This window comes from Microcaecilia unicolor, chromosome 5 (genome assembly GCF_901765095.1).
Source record: "Microcaecilia unicolor chromosome 5, aMicUni1.1, whole genome shotgun sequence".
Classification (NCBI taxonomy): Eukaryota; Metazoa; Chordata; class Amphibia; order Gymnophiona; family Siphonopidae; genus Microcaecilia; species Microcaecilia unicolor.
The window spans coordinates 17,423,188-17,442,483 of record NC_044035.1 but is presented as its reverse complement, the minus strand read 5'-3'; the positions used below and the strand labels follow the sequence as shown (position 1 = coordinate 17,442,483).

At 47.0% G+C, this 19,296-nt stretch overlaps 1 protein-coding gene across 2 annotated transcripts in view; it reads left to right on the top strand.

Annotated features, from left to right (window-relative positions):
- The first annotated feature begins 7,221 nt into the window (after positions 1 to 7,221).
- Positions 7,222 to 19,296, top strand: part of VWA2 (von Willebrand factor A domain containing 2) — an 84,965-nt gene continuing 72,890 nt past the window's right edge. For both annotated transcript variants that reach the window (XM_030202687.1, XM_030202688.1), the window contains exon 1: positions 7,222 to 7,579. The gene's annotated coding sequence lies outside the window, so the exon portion shown is untranslated. The remainder of the gene's footprint in view (positions 7,580 to 19,296) is intronic.

Below are 19,296 nucleotides of genomic sequence, written 5' to 3'. Positions count from 1 at the left end.
ACATTAGCACTACCCAGTGGTGTGCTGGAGCTGGCTCACAAGAGCCGCTTGTTAAATTTTGACAGCTGCTGCCCGTCTTCAGCCTTCCCTGCTTGTTTCGGATGAGTTCTTCCCTCAGTCCCACCTTCTGACGTCATTTCCTTTTTCCGCGAAGGCGGGACTGAGGGAAGAACTCATCCGAAACAAGCAGGGAAGGCTGAAGACGGGCAGCAGCGCTTTAAATAAGCGGCGCTTTGAGGGCGGTAAGAGAAACTGACGGATAGGAGCGAGAGGGGAGGGTGGGGGCGAAGGACATCGTTGGACGTGTTTGGGAGCGGGAGGGCATGGAAGGGCAGAGGGGGGCAGGGGAGAGAGCCTGTTGTTAAAAATTTACCAGCACACCACTGGCACTACCTATGAAAAGTCAGAACTGCAACTATTCCACAACACCAGTACACCTCCAGTGTCCATTCCTCTTGCCTCTTCCCATTTTTTCCTCTCCACCAGCATCTGCACCTGCCTTTTCCCCATCACTCTGTCTTCCTCAGCATCCATCTACATTCTTCCCTTTCCAGCATTTGTCCCCCTGCCTATTTCCTCAACTCAATGTGTCCTAAATTTTTTTTCTTCCTCTCCTGGTATCCATCCCTCTTTTGCTTCTCCCTGCCCCACTGCCCCCCTTTTCCATTCCTTCAACATCAGGCAGCAAAAGCCTCCTTCCCTCTCATCCACCTGGCTTTCCTCCCCACTGAAGTATCTGGGACTCCCTCCCTTTTCATATTTCCTCCTCTCCAGGGCTAGGGAGGCCTTTCCCTTTGTACCACTTTGTTTTTCATCTGGTGCCACAAGCCTTTTTTAACTGCAAGGACATTCACTGCCTTACAAAATATATCAAATGCCCATGTACTTATAAGAGGGGTGTGGTGCTGATGAAAAGCAGAACAGTGGTGAATGAAGGGATGTATTGCCACTGCGCTTCTTCAGTTCGGGAAAGGTTGGTTGGGCCCTATACTCAGCACTGAGAATTTGGAAAGAGGATGGGATTTGATATTCCGCCTTTCTGTGGTTACAATCAAAGTGGTTTGCATATTTACAGATACTTATTATGTACCCGGGCCAATGGAGGGTTAAAGGCTTTTGGTGTCCTTAAGCTTTAGTTCCTTGAGCTGTTGTGTCACAAACTCACTTTTTAAACTGGCCCTGGATAGAATAATTCAGCAATTGACAGTGAAAGACCACATATACACGTGTCAACAATGCTAGGTCACAGAGAGCCAATGCAGAAGATGGAAGAGAGCTGTTCGAATAGAGCAGAAGCTGGAATAGAAGACAGGCCCTAGATTAAAGTTCTGAAGAATCTGAAGTGGAAGACAGGCTCATATAGGCTGTTGCAATAATTCTGATAAAGCAAGCATGGAGGCGTGAATGTTCCAAATACTGCAAAGCTGTTGAAACAAGAGGAGAAACTAGAGATGTGGGTGGAAATGGAGATGGAGGAATCAAATATGCCATCTACATTCCAAGCTGACTGTGCAGGGGTAGAGTAAAGGGACAAGAAAACAAAAGAACGTCAGTTTGGGATGCATTTAATGTGAAAAACAGAGAATGTGTTAAAAAGGCAATGTGCTTAGGCAATCCTATTCAGGCGCTGTGGGGACAAATCCAAATCTGCCTTCTTTTCAGCAGACCTTGGTCTTTAGTCCTTATGTCTTTAAACTCCTTATCCTGTCCCTCTCAGTTCTCCACTATTACTTCTTTGCAAATAGGCCTTATCCATTGCTGTTCCTTATGCAATAAATACTTATCCAAGAACTTATCTCTGATTACCTCTTGGATATCCTCTGCCCGACAGAAATATGGCTTAATAACTCCAATACATCTTATTTAAACCAGACTGTTCCCTCCAACTATTCATACTTAGTCTATAACCGCCCGAACTGATGGGGCAGCAGTTTATTAATGATTTTCAATTCCCACGTAAGAATCTCTCAATAAGCTGCTATTATTATTATTTTAGCACATTTATAGCCCACTTTTCCCCACAGGTGTGCAGGCTCAAAGTGGCTTACAATGTAATGATAGGCTGTCGCCAGATCAGTTGTTAAACACAATCAATGAGATAGGCTAGAAGGAACAAGGGAAGTGGCCTTACAATTCCTTCTCACTGGCCCCATTTTAGTAGATTTCTTGCTTATTTATCATCTCCCCCTCCTGCCACCTCTTTTGCATTAGTGTGCTTTTTAGTAATCTACTTTTGCCTTAGTCTACTACTTATCAATTTTATAGCGCTACCCCTCATCCTATTATCCTAGGCAATTTTAATAGTCATATGGATAATAATAGTGCCCCTTTTGTCTTAGACTTTTGAGTCTTATTTCAGATCTCAATCTAACCCAGCATGTTTTTTTTTGCCTACTCATGGGGATGGCCATACCTTAGACCTGATCATTTCATTATTATCTGGTGCCTTTAATGTTGCCTCTATTTCTTCTCACTCCTGACCTTGGACAGACCGTTTTCTCCTGCTTTTTAAATTTTTTCCTCCTATTTCACTTTCTGCTTCCTTAAATAGAACATACTCCTCCACTGCGCTCTGAGAATATGGGAGAAATAGCACCTTAACTCTACATCAGCTTTCAGTTGGCAGGGTTAAGGTGCTATTCTCTCCCCCCCCCCCCCCCCCCCCAAATCCATACCAGACAGCCTGGGCTGTCACTATCAGGCTTTGGAGTCCGGTGGACTTCTGGCTCCCAAAGGCAAAACTGTGGTGGCCTATTGCCTGCCCCCATACCCCCTGGACACTGACACAGCCCCCCCCCCAAACAGAAGAGAGGGCTGGAGGTCACCAAATCTGTAGCCCACACCTAGTGGTCTATTGAGGTCTCTCCCCCCCCCTCTTTCTATGGCCCTTAACTTCCCCCCCCCCCCCCCATGTCTTTAGATGCCAAAGGAGGGAGTAGCACTTCTTCCAGTGCTGCCTCCAAAATGATGGTACCCTGCCCTGTGCATTGTGGGATGTGCTGAGTGGGGCTTCCATACCATTGAAAGGAGTTTTATGGAAGCCCCACCCAGCACATCCCAGGATGCACTGGGCAGGGCATTTGGAGGCGGTGCTGAAAGGAGGAGGGAGTGCTACTTCCTCCTCTGGTATCTAAAGGTATGGGTGAGAGTAGGGGTGTAGACCACTGTGGGGGGGGGAGGGGTGTTAGAAATGGACCTCCATCCCCCCCCCATGTCAGTGGGTGGGGTGCTTTAGGCCACCAGACCCTTGCCCTGGGAAGGGGGCCAGTGGTTCACTGGACCTCCAGCCCGGTGAAATGTTTGACAGGGCTGGGATTTTTTTTTTTTTTTTTTTACACAGCCTAGGAGGAGTGGCCTAGTGGTTTGGGTGGTGGACTTTGGTCCTGGAGAACTGAGGAACTGAGTTTGATTCCCACTTCAGGCACAGGCAGCTTGTGACTCTGGGCAAGTCACTTAACCCTCCATTGCCCCATGTAAGCCGCATTGAGCCTGCCATGAGTGGGAAAGCGCGGGGTACAAATGTAACCAAAACAAAAAAAAAAACAAGTATGGGAGGATTGTGCCTGAGCACATGCCCAGGCACTTTCCTCCCAATGATCAGTGGTAATAACGTGCCGAAGTTTGCATATTATTAGCATTGATCATTGGAGAGTTAATTCCCCGCGCTGCTTCAGAACATTGGGTCCTTCGAGAACAGGCTGATGGAGGTGGGTGATATAGATGTAGGAGGGGAGGGGAAAGTCAGAGGGCCACACTTAAGTCAATGTGGGGGCTGCCTCTGGCCTCCAGGCCTTGAATTGAAGTACTATGGCGTATAGGGTTTTCTCAAGGATAAAATCATCGTATAATCCTGGTGTGTGATTATTGGTTCCTGTGCTTCTGGTGTAGAGCTGACATGTCTAAACACAGCATTAAATAGTCAGAGTCCTCTGAGCTGGGAGGAGAATGTCCCAAGCAAGTAATAGTGGGAGGGGGGGGTGGGGAGTTTTTAGTAGGGAGGAGGTTAGGGTCAGAAGCGGCCAACTCCCACTATCATAGTAACATAGTAGATGACGGCAGAAAAAGACCTGCACGGTCCATCCAGTCTGCCCAACAAGATAAACTCGTATGTGCTACTTTTTGTGTATACCCTACTTTGATTTGTACCTGTCCTCTTCAGGGCACAGACCTTATAAGTCTGCCCAGCACTATCCCCGCCTCCCAACCACCAGTCTCGCCTCCCACCACCGGCTCTGGCACAGACCGTATAAGTCTGCCCAGCACTATCCCCGCCTCCCACCACCGGCTCTGGCACAGACCATATAAGTCTGCCCAGCACTATACCCGCCTCCCAACCACCAGTCTCGCCTCCCACCACCGGCTCTGGCACAGACCGTATAAGTCTGCCCAGCACTATCCCCGCCTCCCAACCACCAGCCCCGCCTCCCACCACCGGCTCTGGCACAGACCATATAAGTCTGCCCAGCACTATCCCCGCCTCCCAACCACCAGTCTCGCCTCCCACCACCGGCTCTGGCACAGACCGTATAAGTCTGCCCAGCACTATCCCCGCCTCCCAACCACCAGCCCCGCCTCCCAACCACCAGTCTCGCCTCCCACCACCGGCTCTGGCACAGACCGTATAAGTCTGCCCAGCACTATCCCCGCCTCCCAACCACCAGCCCCGCCTCCCACCACCGGCTCTGGCACAGACCGTATAAGTCTGCCCAGCACTATCCCCGCCTCCCAACCACCAGCCCCGCCTCCCACCACCGGCTCTGGCACAGACCGTATAAGTCTGCCCAGCACTATCCTCGCCTCCCACCACCGGCTGGCTCTGCCACCCAATCTCGGCTAAGCTCCTTAGGATCCATTCCTTCTGAATAGGATTCCCTTATGTTTATCCCACACGTGTTTGAATCATAAAAGCATTTTTTATATGACCTACTAAGAACCTAGTTCTGGAGGCACCCCAGCCTGCCAGGTTTTCAGGGTATCCATAATGAATATCCATGACAGATGTGTATGTACTACTTCCACTGTATGTGCATTGTGAATATCCTGAAAACCTGACTGGCTGGGGTGCTTTCAGAACTACCTATTTATTTATTAGGATTTATTTACTGCTTTTTTTTTTCAAGGGAATTCACTCGAGGCGGTGTTACAGTAAGCATAAATCAAACATGAGCAATAGACAATTACAGCAGTAAAAATATTGAAATAACAGTACCAAGTATGGCTAGTATACTACTTATATGTATAAACAGACATATGCGATAGGAGGAGGGGAGATTACCAGAGTCTTACACGCATTTAGTATTTGGGCTGTAACATTACATCAAAGGATGGCCATGGGGGTTAGAAAAATAAACTCCTGGGGCTTATGAAGTGTAGTAAAGCATGCACTTCCCTGCTTGTGCTCTGCTCTGGCTTCACATTCAAAACGTCATCATGAGGGCTAAACATCTGTTGAAGAGCATGACTGAAAAAGAAAAACAGCTGCTTGCTATCTCCAGCTGTTTGGCTATGCCTGTATTTTGCAGAACCGAGGTCTTACTGACTTGTCTTCAGATCAGATGCCAGAATGACGACAATGAGCACCAGTTAAGGATGCTTGCAAACAAATTTTTTTTTGGGGGGGTGGGGGGAGAATACAAAAAAAACCAGGATGTATAAAAGCAAAAGTAGTTACAACAGCAATTTGTTATTCGGATAGGGAGAATACTTCACCCCAGTTTAGTTTAAGAATTTTTGTTCACAATAAACTTCAACTTTTGCTGATTAAAAAAAAAAAAACACAGAAAAAGCAAATCAAACTGTTTGGATAAGGTTTAAAGAATGCAAAGCCCTGCGATTTGGCAGATTAAGCTTTCAGGTTTTAAGGGTGAAACCAATTTGTCAGGGAGGTGGAGGTTTAGGCTGAGTTTATGTAACCGCTCAGATGCCAGGAAGGACCTGGCCGGTGGCACCTGGATTCCCATCAATCTCTGAGTGGCCTGGGGTTACCCTGTTCTTGAATGAAGCCTGCGCAGGAATCTGGAGAGTTGGGATTCCTGAGCCAAAGAGCAGGCAGGCTGCTTAGAGGCAGGACGACCAGGCAGTACAGGTAGGTTTAGTTTTCAGCGCTTGCTCGCCGACAATCTTGGAGGCAAACGCCACACGCGCACCCGATTCCTTCCTTTGAGACTCTTTGGGTCTCATCCGTGATGAGACCACCGCAGATCTCTGAAGCTTTCCCGGGAAATCACCAGCGTCTGGGACGGATTCCTGCTGGTTCTCTTTTGGAAGTCTTAACTCTCTCACTGACTTGCCTCGTCGTCATTTCCAAAGTCAGATGTTTTAGTCTCGGGATTATATACCCCTCTTCCTTTTTCCCAGTTTATCAAGTTAGAGCCAGGGCAGCTGCAAGGCTCAGCAACCCCCGCGAGATCATGATCACGTCAACACCACCCCCTCCTGTAAAAAAAAAAAAAAAAAAAAAAAACCTAAATGGATGTCATACGTTTAAATATTAATTTCCAGTTTAACTTTAAAAGAGGATAATTCCCACCTCCCTGTGGGTAAAAATTCAGGTTTTGAGTTTATAAAGCTGTGGTGGTACTATTGTTCTGCTTTGACTGTAACTGCACCTTATTAAACACACCTAGCCCAGCTGCTGCCCTAGGTCATTGCCTAGTCTAATTGTTGCCCGAGACCCGCCAAGCTTTTGATTCCGCTTAAGATGCTCTTGGTCTCTAGTGTAGTTACTCCTACTGCTTAGTTTTAAGTGCCCGAATAACCCGCTTGAATGTGTTGGAGTTTTTTTCCTGGCCAGAATTGTAGTTCTTTTAATTCTTTTTGTTTGGTTTCTAGAGGGTTCACCTAATAGCGGTATATGAAATTTTAATAAACTATAAAAACTTCGTGACGTCAGGTCACAAAGTTTCAAAGCAGAGCCTTCTTAGTTTAACTAAGACGAATGGCAGCCCCCCCTATCCCCCACCAGCAAGAGCTGCAGGACTGGTTTTTAGGTAAAGTGCTAATTGCTTTATGCTAGTTTCACCCCCCCCCCCCTCTCAGTGATTTAAGACTTGCATTTTTTTTTAAACAGTGCCCCCCCACAAAATTCTTGGCTTTAAGACTTCCAGGCGTCACTTCACTGCTATGCCCAGCTCTAAACTTGCCCTGTTCCTACAACAGTCGGCGCTTCCTGAGATGTCAGTTGTGCTGGTGGCTAGGGGAGGGGATGGAAATTCAACATAAAATTTTCATAAGGGGAGGGGGATAAGCAACAGGTGCTCTGGGCTTTTTCAAATTTGGCTGTGCCTTCGCAAAGCTCCGAAGATGTCTTGGCTACCGAATGCAATGAACAAAGCCTGGACCCTTGAAGAGCAGAGCTTGTGGCTGTAAACTGATCCCGGATTTCCAAGCCCCGGCCAGGAACCCTGCATCAGACTTCATCCCAGGGGGATTAGAGCTCATCTCTGTTACCAGGAAGCAGCCAGATGATGAGCCAGACCCCGTGCATCCTGCCCCCTCCAGTCTGCATATTGCTGCTTTCTGGGGATCTTGAGCGAGCGACCGACCGCAGGCACAACTCAGGGATCCCTGAACCTGGACGGTAAGCTTTTTTTTTTTTTAATCCTTCTGTCACATTAACTCTTGAGAGGCTGGAGGAGAAGGGCAGGTCCCTGGACTAGGAGTTTTTCTCTTGGCTCCACCAGACTTAGAAGGATGATGGGCTGGTTTCCTTGTCTTTCTCTCTATTTTGTGTTTGTGATTATATTCTGTGATTGCAGCCCCCTGGAAGCTTTTCCTTGCTCTGGAAAGGAGACAAAAGATCTCATTCCTCCCCCCCCCCCCCCTCCTTCCCCCATGCTTCAGAGTAAGGGTCAGGTGTTCGGGGAAGGGGGTAGGCAGGGACTATTCATAGTACTGGAGAAATAGCAGAATTCCTTGCTGGACCTACAGAGAGAAAGTGGAATCCGGACTTAGCTGGAACATGTGGGGTGGGTGAGGGGGTAGAAGGGAGGCTGCAGATTTGGGAGAGAGGGACAAGAGGAAACACCCTTTTCTTTGAGTGGGTCTGAGGCTGATTTCTCTGGCTGTATGTTCATTCCCACAGACTACCTTAGTCAGTTTTTGTTCTGTGTTGCACTGTCTGCCTGACTCACCCCACTAGTATCTAGGATCTGTGGATACAAAGGATCAGAGATCATTTCCAAAGTGGTAATTCTGTAACTTGGCACCAAACGCAGTTATAGAATACGAGTGTAAAATGGCATTGGCCGCCTACAGGTAGACGCCAAACTGCTACACCTATTCAATGGCAGTCATGACTATTGATAGTATTCTACTACTTACTACTAATCATTTCTAAAGCGCCACTGGACGTACGCAGTGCTGTACACTTGAACATGAAGAGACAGTCCCTGCTTGACAGAGCTTACAATCTAATTAGGACAGACAAACAGGACAAACAAGAGATAAGGGAATATTAAAGTGAGGATGATAAAATAAGGGTTCTGAACAAGTGAATAAGGGTTAGGAGTTAAAAGCAGCATCAAAAAGGTGGGCTTTCAGCTTAGATTTGAAGACGGCCAGAGATGGAGCTTGACGTACCGGCTCATGAAGTCTATTCCAGGCATATGGTGCAGCAAGATAAAAGGAACGGAGTCTGGAGTTAGCGGTGGTGGAGAAGAGTGCAGATAAGAGAGATTTATCCAGTGAACGGAGTTCCCGGGGAGGAATGTAGGGAGAGGTGAGAGTGGAGAGGTACTGAGGAGCTGCAGAGTGAATGCACTTATAGGTCAATAAGAGGAGTTTGAACTGTATGCGGAAATGGATAGGAAGCCAGTGAAGTGACTTGAGGAGAGGGCTAATATTCTATATGTTATGTGTATCCCCTTGCACTTATGCACTAAGGTGCAGATTATCAAAAGCCCTGCGCTGTTCCAAACAGCGCTCTAAAAATAGCGCTGGACATTGGGGGGCTTTACCATCCCTATGATCAGAGATAATAGCATGCAAATTTATGCACGCTATCATCTCTAATCATAGGATAAAGTGCGGGAGGATTGTGCCTGAGTGCAGCCTTCCCGCACTTGTTTGACAGGTCCGGCAAAAGCTCTGATCATGAGGCTGCGTACTAGAAAATAAAAACTATTTTCTGGCATGCGTAAAAAATGAAATTACCGTGTGGTAGCCGGGTGGTAATTCCAAATTGACGCACTAATCAGGGCCACCGAGAGGGGGGGACAGGGGGGACAAAATTCCCCGGGCGCGGGCCTCCGGGGGGGGGGGCCCGCCGCCCGCCCTCAGTCACTCCCTGGCATTGAACTTAAGCGCCTCACCTTCGAAAGTGCAGCAAGCAGCAGCAGACCACTCCTTCCTTCGGTGTCCCACCCTCGCCTGACGTAACCCGCGAGGGCAGGGCACGGAAGGAAGGAGTGGTCTGCTGCTGCTTGCTGCACTTTTGAAGGTCTGTGCAGAGGGTCCGGTGGTGGGTGGAGGGGGGCCCGGCGACCTCGGGTGGGGGGGCCCGGGGGGTGGCCTTGTCCCGGGCCTGGCCCAGTCTCTCAGCAGCCCTGGCACTAATGATTAGCATGCACTAAATATAAGAGATAACCATAGGAATATATGGGCATCTCTGGCATTCAGCGCACGCTTATTTTTAGCGTGCACCAAAAATGCCACCGTAGCTTAGAAATAGGCCCACAAAGTTAGGACTGACTTTTGTGTGCTCCTACTTTTGCAGTTAACCTGGCCAGTTAAATACTGAATATCAGCACTTAGCTGGCCAAATGCTGACTCCGCCCCCAAAATAGCTGGTTTTGAGTTCAGTTCTAACTGGTTTACCCCAAATAGCCGATTTGACTAGCCAGGAGCTGTTTCTGGCCAGTTAAATCGCATTGAATACTGACCCCCAATGAACATCCATGAGATATATAAGCAAGTCTTCCTCAGGTCTATTTGTCATGGCTATCCTAAAAATCCAGTTGGCTAAGTCTTTCCCCCTAAACCTACTTCTCCTCTCCCACCCCCCCACCCCCCCCCATTTCTCTATTTCGGCGGATGGCACTCTGATTCTCCCTCTCTCATCAGCTCGTAACCTTGGGGTCATCTTTGACTCCTGTCTCTCCTTTTCTGCTCACATTCAACAGATTGCCAAAACCTGTGGTTTCTTTCTCTATATATCCCCTCATCTCTGAGCACTCTACCAAAACCCTTATCCACACTCTTATCACCTCTCGTCTTGATTATTGTAACCTACTTCTCACCGGACTCCCTCTTAGCCATCTCTCTCCTCTTCAATCAATCCAAAAGTCTGCTGCGTGACTCATCTTCCGCCAAAGTCGCTATGCCCACATTAGCCCTCTCCTTAAGTCACTTCACTGGCTCCCTATCTGTTTCCGTATTCAGTTCAAACTTCTCCTGTTGACCTATAAGTGCATTCACTCTGCCGCTCCCCAGTACCTCTCCACTCTTGTCTCCCCCTACGTTCCCCCTCGAGTACTCCGTTCTGTGGATAAATTTCTCTTATCCGTCCCTTTCTCCTCTACTGCTAATTCAAGACTCCGTTCCTTTTATCTCGCTGCACCTCACGCCTGGAATAGTCTTCCCGAGCCTGTACGTCTAGTCCCTTCTTTAGCCATTTTCAAGTCCAAACTCAAAACCCACCTCTTTACCACTGTTTTTGACTCCTAACTCACTTACCCTGTCCTTTATCCTCACCTCTTTATTCCCTTACCCTTAATTGTTCTGTCTACCTGTCTTATCTCGATTGTAAGCTCTTTGAGCAGGGACTGTCTTCTGTGTATGGTGTACAGCGTTGCGTATGCCTTGTAGCGCTATAGAAATGGTAAGTAGATAGATAGATAAGTAACTTTGTAAGTCTTAAGTACTTTGAAAATATGCCTCCGCGTGTCTTCCAAGGACTGGGCTGAGAAAAGAACATTGCTTTTGACTCGTAACCACTTGTAACCACTCGCCTCCACCTACCCTCCTCTCTTCCTTCCCGTTCACATTAATTGATTTGATTTGCTTACTTTATTTATTTTTTGTCTATTAGATTGTAAGCTCTTTGAGCAGGGACTGTCTTTCTTCTATGTTTGTGCAGCGCTGCGTACGCCTTGTAGCGCTATAGAAATGCTAAATAGTAGTAGTAGTAGTAGTAGTAGTAGTAGAATTCCTATATATACACTGTGATGACCAGATTTGCTTGAGAAAGCAGAAGGCCTATCCCCTTGTGGAGTCAGATGGCAAAGAATTCAACCCTACCCATTCCTCCCCCTTAATGAAGTCCAGAAGAGGTCTTATCCTGCATCACCAGCATAGCTTTTGCTGATTCTTTATTTCTTCCAGTGTAAAGCCCAGATGCACAAAATCTGACAAGCCAGCAACATGGTTTTTATACCAGTTCTATCCAATTTAGTGAGCAAGGAGTAAAACGAGACATGCACAAGAGGGTTCTCTGAGCATTTTTCCTATCACGGTAGCAGCTAATGAAAACGGAATACAAAGCCATTATAATGAGCTAATTACTATACAAATGTGCATGGAAGGCGATGCACAGCTGTTTTCCGACCCGATGCACGGAAGCAGTCCCCAGCTTTACCGTGGAAAAGATACCGGAAGGTCTGGAGCAGTTTTGGCTCAGGCCTATCCAGCAGTGGTAGCAAACTCCCCTCTCTCCCTCTCCTCTGCTGCTGGCCCGCTATCTGCCCCATCTCTGAATCCCCACCCTGGTGCACCTCAAAGGTGGCCGCAGAAATTCATTTTCACTGTGTACATCTGCCCAGCAGGCTTCTCTCTTCTGCATTCTGCCAGTAAGAAAACAGGAAGTGATGTCAGCGAGGGCAGGATGTGGCAGAGGGAAGTCTGATGGACTGCCACATGCAGCGAAAATTAATTTCTGTGGCCGCCTCTGAGGTACACCAGGGTGGGGATTCAGAGATGGGGGCAGATACAGTCCGAGAACGGGAGAGAAGGAGAAATGTTATGCGAATAGCAAGGGGAAGCTGAGGGGAAGGTTAAAAACGTTTTTATGTATCTAAAGTGTCTTTGTGTATGGGGAGGGATGTGGAAGGGCCCATCCAAATTAATTGTGCTACTAGACATATGCAGCAGTGCACACATTATATTCAGGCACTTTCTCTGTCCCTAGTTGGATCACAATCTAAGTTTTGTACCTGGGGTAATGGAGGGTGGTCACAAGAAGCTGCAGTGGGAATCAAACCCAGGATCTCAGTCCACTGCACTAACCATTAGGCTACTCCTATATATATATTGATGGTTGATATGATATTATTAGGATGTGCTTCTCCCCCTTCCCCTCACTGCAGATTAAAATGTTGGGGACACTGATACCAGAACTGAAATGAGAAGATACAAAGGTGACATGCATGTGTCCTCCGTGCATGCAGTCTGACCTGTCACTGTTTCAGCTTTGTCAGTCTCCATGGACAGCAAATTCCCCGGAGATTAGCAAAAAAAAAGTCAATACACTGTTATTGGAAGGGATTAACCTTAACCTGTGGTAAAAAAAAGAAACAGTGCACTCATCGAGATGATCCCTGCAGCTGGCAGGCACAAGCTTGTTTGGCTTCTGTTTTGTTGCCAAGTCCAGGTTACTTTCCATTTGACTCTCCATCCCTGCAAGGCAGATTTCTTTTATCATTCCATCTCCCTGCTGTCTGCTAATGGCCCAAGATGCTGCAGACCGCAGGGACTTCCTCCAAGAGGCGGCCTGCTTTTCATTTACATGCTTGGGTTTCACAAGGTGACATGCTTGTGCCAGGCCTCATTTAGGTTTGCTAACAGGATCCATCTTTTTTGGGATAGGTTGATGCTGACTCGCTTATATCTCACTGAGAAAAAAATATCTCACGTACCCTTTATGTAACAAACCTTGAGTTCTGATTTGGAAAGCTGGGTAATCAATCCTAAAATCCCGATCCGAACTGGCAGGGTGGGGCAAGTTACATATTTGGGATCTTGCCGGGTATTTGTGACCTGGATTGGCCACTGTTGGAAACAGGATGCTGGGCTCGATGGACCTTTGGTCTTTCCCAGTATGGCAATACTTATGTACTTAGTAAAAATAATGTATAAAAGTTATTAGTTACTTGTTCAATGAAAGTAATATGTTTAAGTTATTGTGAAAGTATTATGTTACTTTTAGTTATTTTTATTTGTATTTATTTCATTTATATCACACTTTATCCCAATAGATCAGAGTCAATGTGGCTGACAAATGTATTGTGATTGACAGTACAAAAAAGTGATGCACGATAGTATACATTAAACAGTAACAACAGAGTTAAACGAGGCTTGAGTAATTACAATATGTAATATAGAAATGAATGCTAGATGCAAAAATGTAACAATTTATAGTCATTCATAAATAATAGAGTGGAACTGAAAAATTAGAATACTTATACAATTAGGGGTTTAAATTAATTATGATCATCCGTGAGAAATTGCTTCAAGAGAGAGGCTTTAAGGTATTTCCAGAATATCAAATAATTAGGTTCCCACCTGATGAATTTCACCATTTGGCACAGAGATATGAGAAACCTTGACATGTAGATTGACTTGTAGATCACATTTTTGCAACTGTTTGTTACTTTTTAATTCTTGGATATAAACAGTTGTTTCAGCATTACATAAAATTAATTCTAGCCATTGGAAATCTATCCATCATCAAAGAAAGCATCTAAACAGAAAATGCTCACGTCCACAAATATAGGGATCCAATACAATTAGAGGGAGATTTAAATCAAATAAGGAACACCCCCCCCCCCCCATGAAGATAGCTACCATATGAGCAGTGAAAAAAAAATCAATCAAACATTATCTATATTCATCAGTCCTCGGTGTGGCAGCATCAGGCAGAGTCACCTTCTGGCATCAGTGCCAGGAAAGACAGAAAAACTTATTCAGTCAGAATGGTTAATCATACGGTTCCAGTTTTTCAAGTGTCATTTAGAAATCGGTTCAACAGTGTTGTAGCCCCTCCCCTCTGGTTCCTTAACATCCTTTATGCTGCAGGGACGCTGATAGGCTGCCTGCACTGGGACTTCCTTCCTGAACTGTTCCACCCTTCACAAAACAGGAAGTTGCATCAGAAGGGGGCGGGATGGTTCAAGCAGGAAGTCCCGGTCCAGGCCGCCTACGAGTGCTGCTGCCGCTGCCCGGGAGAAGACTGAAGAAGAGCGGATTTTATGGTACAGGTGGGGGAGTGGGCCGGGTCTGATAGGGGGTCTGTATGCAACACATGCACCTAGTATAAATACCACAGAATTGATAAATTTATATCAAATGCTCTAGCCTGAATCCCACAATGATAATAGACAGTGGCGTAGCAAGGGAAGGGCGGTCCGCCCTGGGTGCATGCTGCTGGAGGGTGCAGAAAGCAGCCGCGTGCCTGTCGGCTCCGCTGGTTCCCTGCTCCCTCTGCCTCGGAACAGGTTACTTCCTGTTCCGGGGCAGAGGGAGCAGGGAGCCAGCGGAGCCAACAGGCGCGCGGCTGCTTTCTGCACCCTCCAGCAGGCAAGAATACACCCGGGGGGGGGGGGGTTTCATGCTGCACCCTGGGGGGTTGGACGCCGCTGCACCCGAAGGGGGGTGCCTAGCGGCGATCCGCCACGGGTGGTAGCCGACTTAGGATCACCACTGATAATAGATAGCAGTTAAGATCTGCCAGTCTGCCAGTAATAGACTGGACTCCCTCCCCCCCCTCCGCCCAGAGGGAGTGGAAAACATGAAAAGGGATCTGCAAAAGTTAGAAGAATGGTCCAATATTTGGCAATTAAAATTTAATGAAAAGAAGTGCAAAGTGATGCATTTGGGGAGCAGAAATCCAAGAGAGCCACATCCTAGGAGGTGAGAGACTGATATGCACAGACAGGGAGAGGGACCTTGGGGTGATGGTGTCCAAGGTCCTTAAAGTGAAAAAAAAAAAAAACAGTGTGACAAAACAGTGGCCATAGCCAGAAGGATGCTAAGCTGCATCGAGAGAGGCGTAAGCGGCAGAAGAAAGGAGGTGTCGATAGCCCTGTACAAGTCGCTGGTGAGGCCCCATCTGGACTATTATGTTCAGTTTTGGAGGCCGTATCTTGCTAAGGATGTAAAAGGACTAGAAGTGGTCCAGAGGAAGGTGACAAAAATGATATGGGCCTGGCACCATAAGACATATGATAAGAGACTGGTAGATCTGAATATGTGTAGCCTAGAGGAAAGAAGGGGAAGCGGAGATACGAGGCAGCATTTAAATACTTGAAAGGTGTTTATATAGGAACAAATCTTTTCTGGAGAAAGGGAAATGGTAAAACTAGAGGATGTGAGCTGAGGTAGGGTTACCATACAGTATGTCCGGTTTTACCTAGACATGTCCTCTTTTTGAAGACAGTGCGGGGCATCCGTGCAGGTTTTGCCAGCCTGTCCGTTTGTCTGGGTTTGCGGATGAACGGGCAGGCGGACGGGCAGGCAGGCCTCTGGGTGTCCTATCCTCCCCTCTCCTCCCCTCCTTTACCTTATGGAATTCAAACATGCGTGGGATAGACACAAAGGAATTCTGTTTAGAAGGAATGGATCCAGTGGCGATCCTAGCCGGCATGACACCTGGGGCGGATTGCCAATGCGCCCCCCCCCCGCCGCGAAATGACACCCCCCCCCGGGTGCACGCTGCTGGGGGGGGGGTGCCGCAGGGCGCGCGTGTCAGCTGACTTCGCTGCAGCTCCCTCTGCCCCGGAACAGGAAGTAACCTGTTCCGGGGCAGAGGGAGCTGCAGCGAAGTTAGCGAACTCAGCTGACAGGCGCGCGCTGCGGCACCCCCCCCAGCGGCGTGCACCCGGGGCGGACCGCCCCCACCGCCCCCCCTTGGTACGCCACTGAATGGATCTACGGAATCTTAGCGGAGATTGGGTGGCAACACCGGTACTTGGGAAGCAAAACCAGTACTGGGCAGACTTCTACGGTCTGTGCTCTGAGAATAGCAAGGACAAATCAAACTCGGGTATAAAGTATCACATACCATGTAAAATGAGTTTATCTTGTTGGGCAGACTGGATGGACCCTACAGGTCTTTATCTGCCGTCATTTACTATGTTACTATGTTACTCTTTGGGGTTCTACATGGAATGTTGCTTCTAATTGGGTTTCTGGAATCTTGTAACTCTTTAGCATTCCAGAATCTTCAGAACTTTTAGTACAGGAACAGTGCTGGGCAGACTTCTATGGTCTATACTCTGAGAAAGGCAAGGACAAATCAAACTTGGGTATACATATAAAGTATCACATACCAAAATGAGTTTATCTTGTTGGGTAGACTGGATGGACCACACAGGTCTTTACAGTGGTGGAAATAAGTATTTGATCCCTTGCTGATTTTGTAAGTTTGCCCACTGACAAAGACATGAGCAGCCCATAATTGAAGGGTAGGTTATTGGTAACAGTGAGAGATAGCACATCACAAATTAAATCCGGAAAATCACATTGTGGAAAGTATATGAATTTATTTGCATTCTGCAGAGGGAAATAAGTATTTGATCCCCCACCAACCAGTAAGAGATCTGGCCCCTACAGACCAGGTAGATGCTCCAAATCAACTCGTTACCTGCATGACAGACAGCTGTCGGCAATGGTCACCTGTATGAAAGACACCTGTCCACAGACTCAGTGAATCAGTCAGACTCTAACCTCTACAAAATGGCCAAGAGCAAGGAGCTGTCTAAGGATGTCAGGGACAAGATCATACACCTGCACAAGGCTGGAATGGGCTACAAAACCATCAGTAAGACGCTGGGCGAGAAGGAGACAACTGTTGGTGCCATAGTAAGAAAATGGAAGAAGTACAAAATGACTGTCAATCGACAAAGATCTGGGGCTCCACGCAAAATCTCACCTCGTGGGGTATCCTTGATCATGAGGAAGGTTAGAAATCAGCCTACAACTACAAGGGGGGAACTTGTCAATGATCTCAAGGCAGCTGGGACCACTGTCACCACGAAAACCATTGGTAACACATTACGACATAACGGATTGCAATCCTGCAGTGCCCGCAAGGTCCCCCTGCTCCGGAAGGCACATGTGACGGCCCGTCTGAAGTTTGCCAGTGAACACCTGGATGATGCCGAGAGTGATTGGGAGAAGGTGCTGTGGTCAGATGAGACAAAAATTGAGCTCTTTGGCATGAACTCAACTCGCCGTGTTTGGAGGAAGAGAAATGCTGCCTATGACCCAAAGAACACCGTCCCCACTGTCAAGCATGGAGGTGGAAATGTTATGTTTTGGGGGTGTTTCTCTGCTAAGGGCACAGGACTACTTCACCGCATCAATGGGAGAATGGATGGGGCCATGTACTGTACAATTCTGAGTGACAACCTCCTTCCCTCCGCCAGGGCCTTAAAAATGGGTCGTGGCTGGGTCTTCCAGCACGACAATGACCCAAAACATACAGCCAAGGCAACAAAGGAGTGGCTCAGGAAGAAGCACATTAGGGTCATGGAGTGGCCTAGCCAGTCACCAGACCTTAATCCCATTGAAAACTTATGGAGGGAGCTGAAGCTGCGAGTTGCCAAGCGACAGCCCAGAACTCTTAATGATTTAGAGATGATCTGCAAAGAGGAGTGGACCAAAATTCCTCCTGACATGTGTGCAAACCTCATCATCAACTACAGAAGACGTCTGACCGCTGTGCTTGCCAACAAGGGTTTTGCCACCAAGTATTAGGTCTTGTTTGCCAGAGGGATTAAATACTTATTTCCCTCTGCAGAATGCAAATAAATTCATATACTTTCCACAATGTGATTTTCCGGATTTAATTTGTGATGTGCTATCTCTCACTGTTACCAATAACCTACCCTTCAATTATGGGCTGCTCATGTCTTTGTCAGTGGGCAAACTTACAAAATCAGCAAGGGATCAAATACTTATTTCCACCACTGTATCTGCCGTCATTTACTATGTTACTATCATTCTCATTTGTCATTACAGACACGTGTTGCAAATGTTGTATGTAATACAGTTTTAAAGCTTTGATTAGTACGTGGATTGTGTTATGCTCATAGTGTCATAATTAGGGGTCCTTTTACCAAGCTGCGCTAAAAAGTGGCCGGCGCTGGTGTCAGCCTGTGGGTTCTCTGCACCCTGCAGTCCCTTTTAGCGAGGCGGTAAAATGGCTGTTTTGCCATATTTTTCTTTAATGGTCACATGCTAATTTCCCCATTAGTGCATGGCTATTACCGCGGAAGCCCTTACTGCCGCCGGTTTAGGAGGTGATAAGGGCTTCTGCGCTAATCAGGTAGGGCACAGTAATGTTTCTGCGCTACTCGATTTGTGCAGGCACACCTACTCTCCGCCCATGGGCACGCGTTCCACACTGGAAGGGCTCCTTAGATTATTACAATATTTATTCATTTGCTGCTCCAGAGAATTAGACCGTCAGTCAAGACAGACCCATTATAGTGGTTTACAGTACCAAATACAATTCTGTTTTGCAGCCAAGAGACAGAGCACTGAACCACCAGAAACATCCCAAACTCTCCCTATATACAAGTCCAAATGGATGTGTAGGAGGGAGAGAAAGTCCTCAGTTTCAGCCTCTTACATAAGAACATAAGAGTAGCCATACTGGGTCAGACCCAATGGTCCATCTAGCCCAGTATCCTGTTTCCAACAGTGGCCAAGCCAGGTCACAAGTACCTGGCAGAAACCCAAATCGTGGCAACATTCCATGCTACCACCAATCCCAGGGCAAGTAGTGGCTTCCCCCATGTCCATCTCAATAACAGACTATGGACTTTTCCTCCAGGAACTTGTCCAATCCTTTTTTAAACCCAGATACTCTAACCACTGTTACCACATCCTACAGCAAAGAGTTCCAGAGCTTAACTGTTCATTGAGTGAAAAACTATTTCCTCTTATTGTTTTAAAAGTATTTCCGTGTAACTTCCTCAAGTGTCCCCTAGTCTTTGTACTTTTGGAATGAGTAAAAAATCAATTCATTTCTATTCATTCTACATCACTCAGGATTTTGTAGACTTCAATCATATCTCCCCTCATCCGTCTCTTTTCCAAGCTGAAGAGCCCTAACCTCTTTAGCCTTTCCTCATACGAGAGGAGTTCCATCCCCTTTATCATTTTAGTCGCTCTTCTTTGAACCTTTCCTAATTCCGCTATATCTTTTTTTGAGATATGGCAACCAGAACTGAACACAATACTCAACTTATAAATATCAATCAATTTCAAACAGCTCATAGAACAGCAGTGGTCTAATAAAAATCCTTTGATACAAAATGGTGTTGACATAATGAGAGCGATAACATTGCAGTCGTG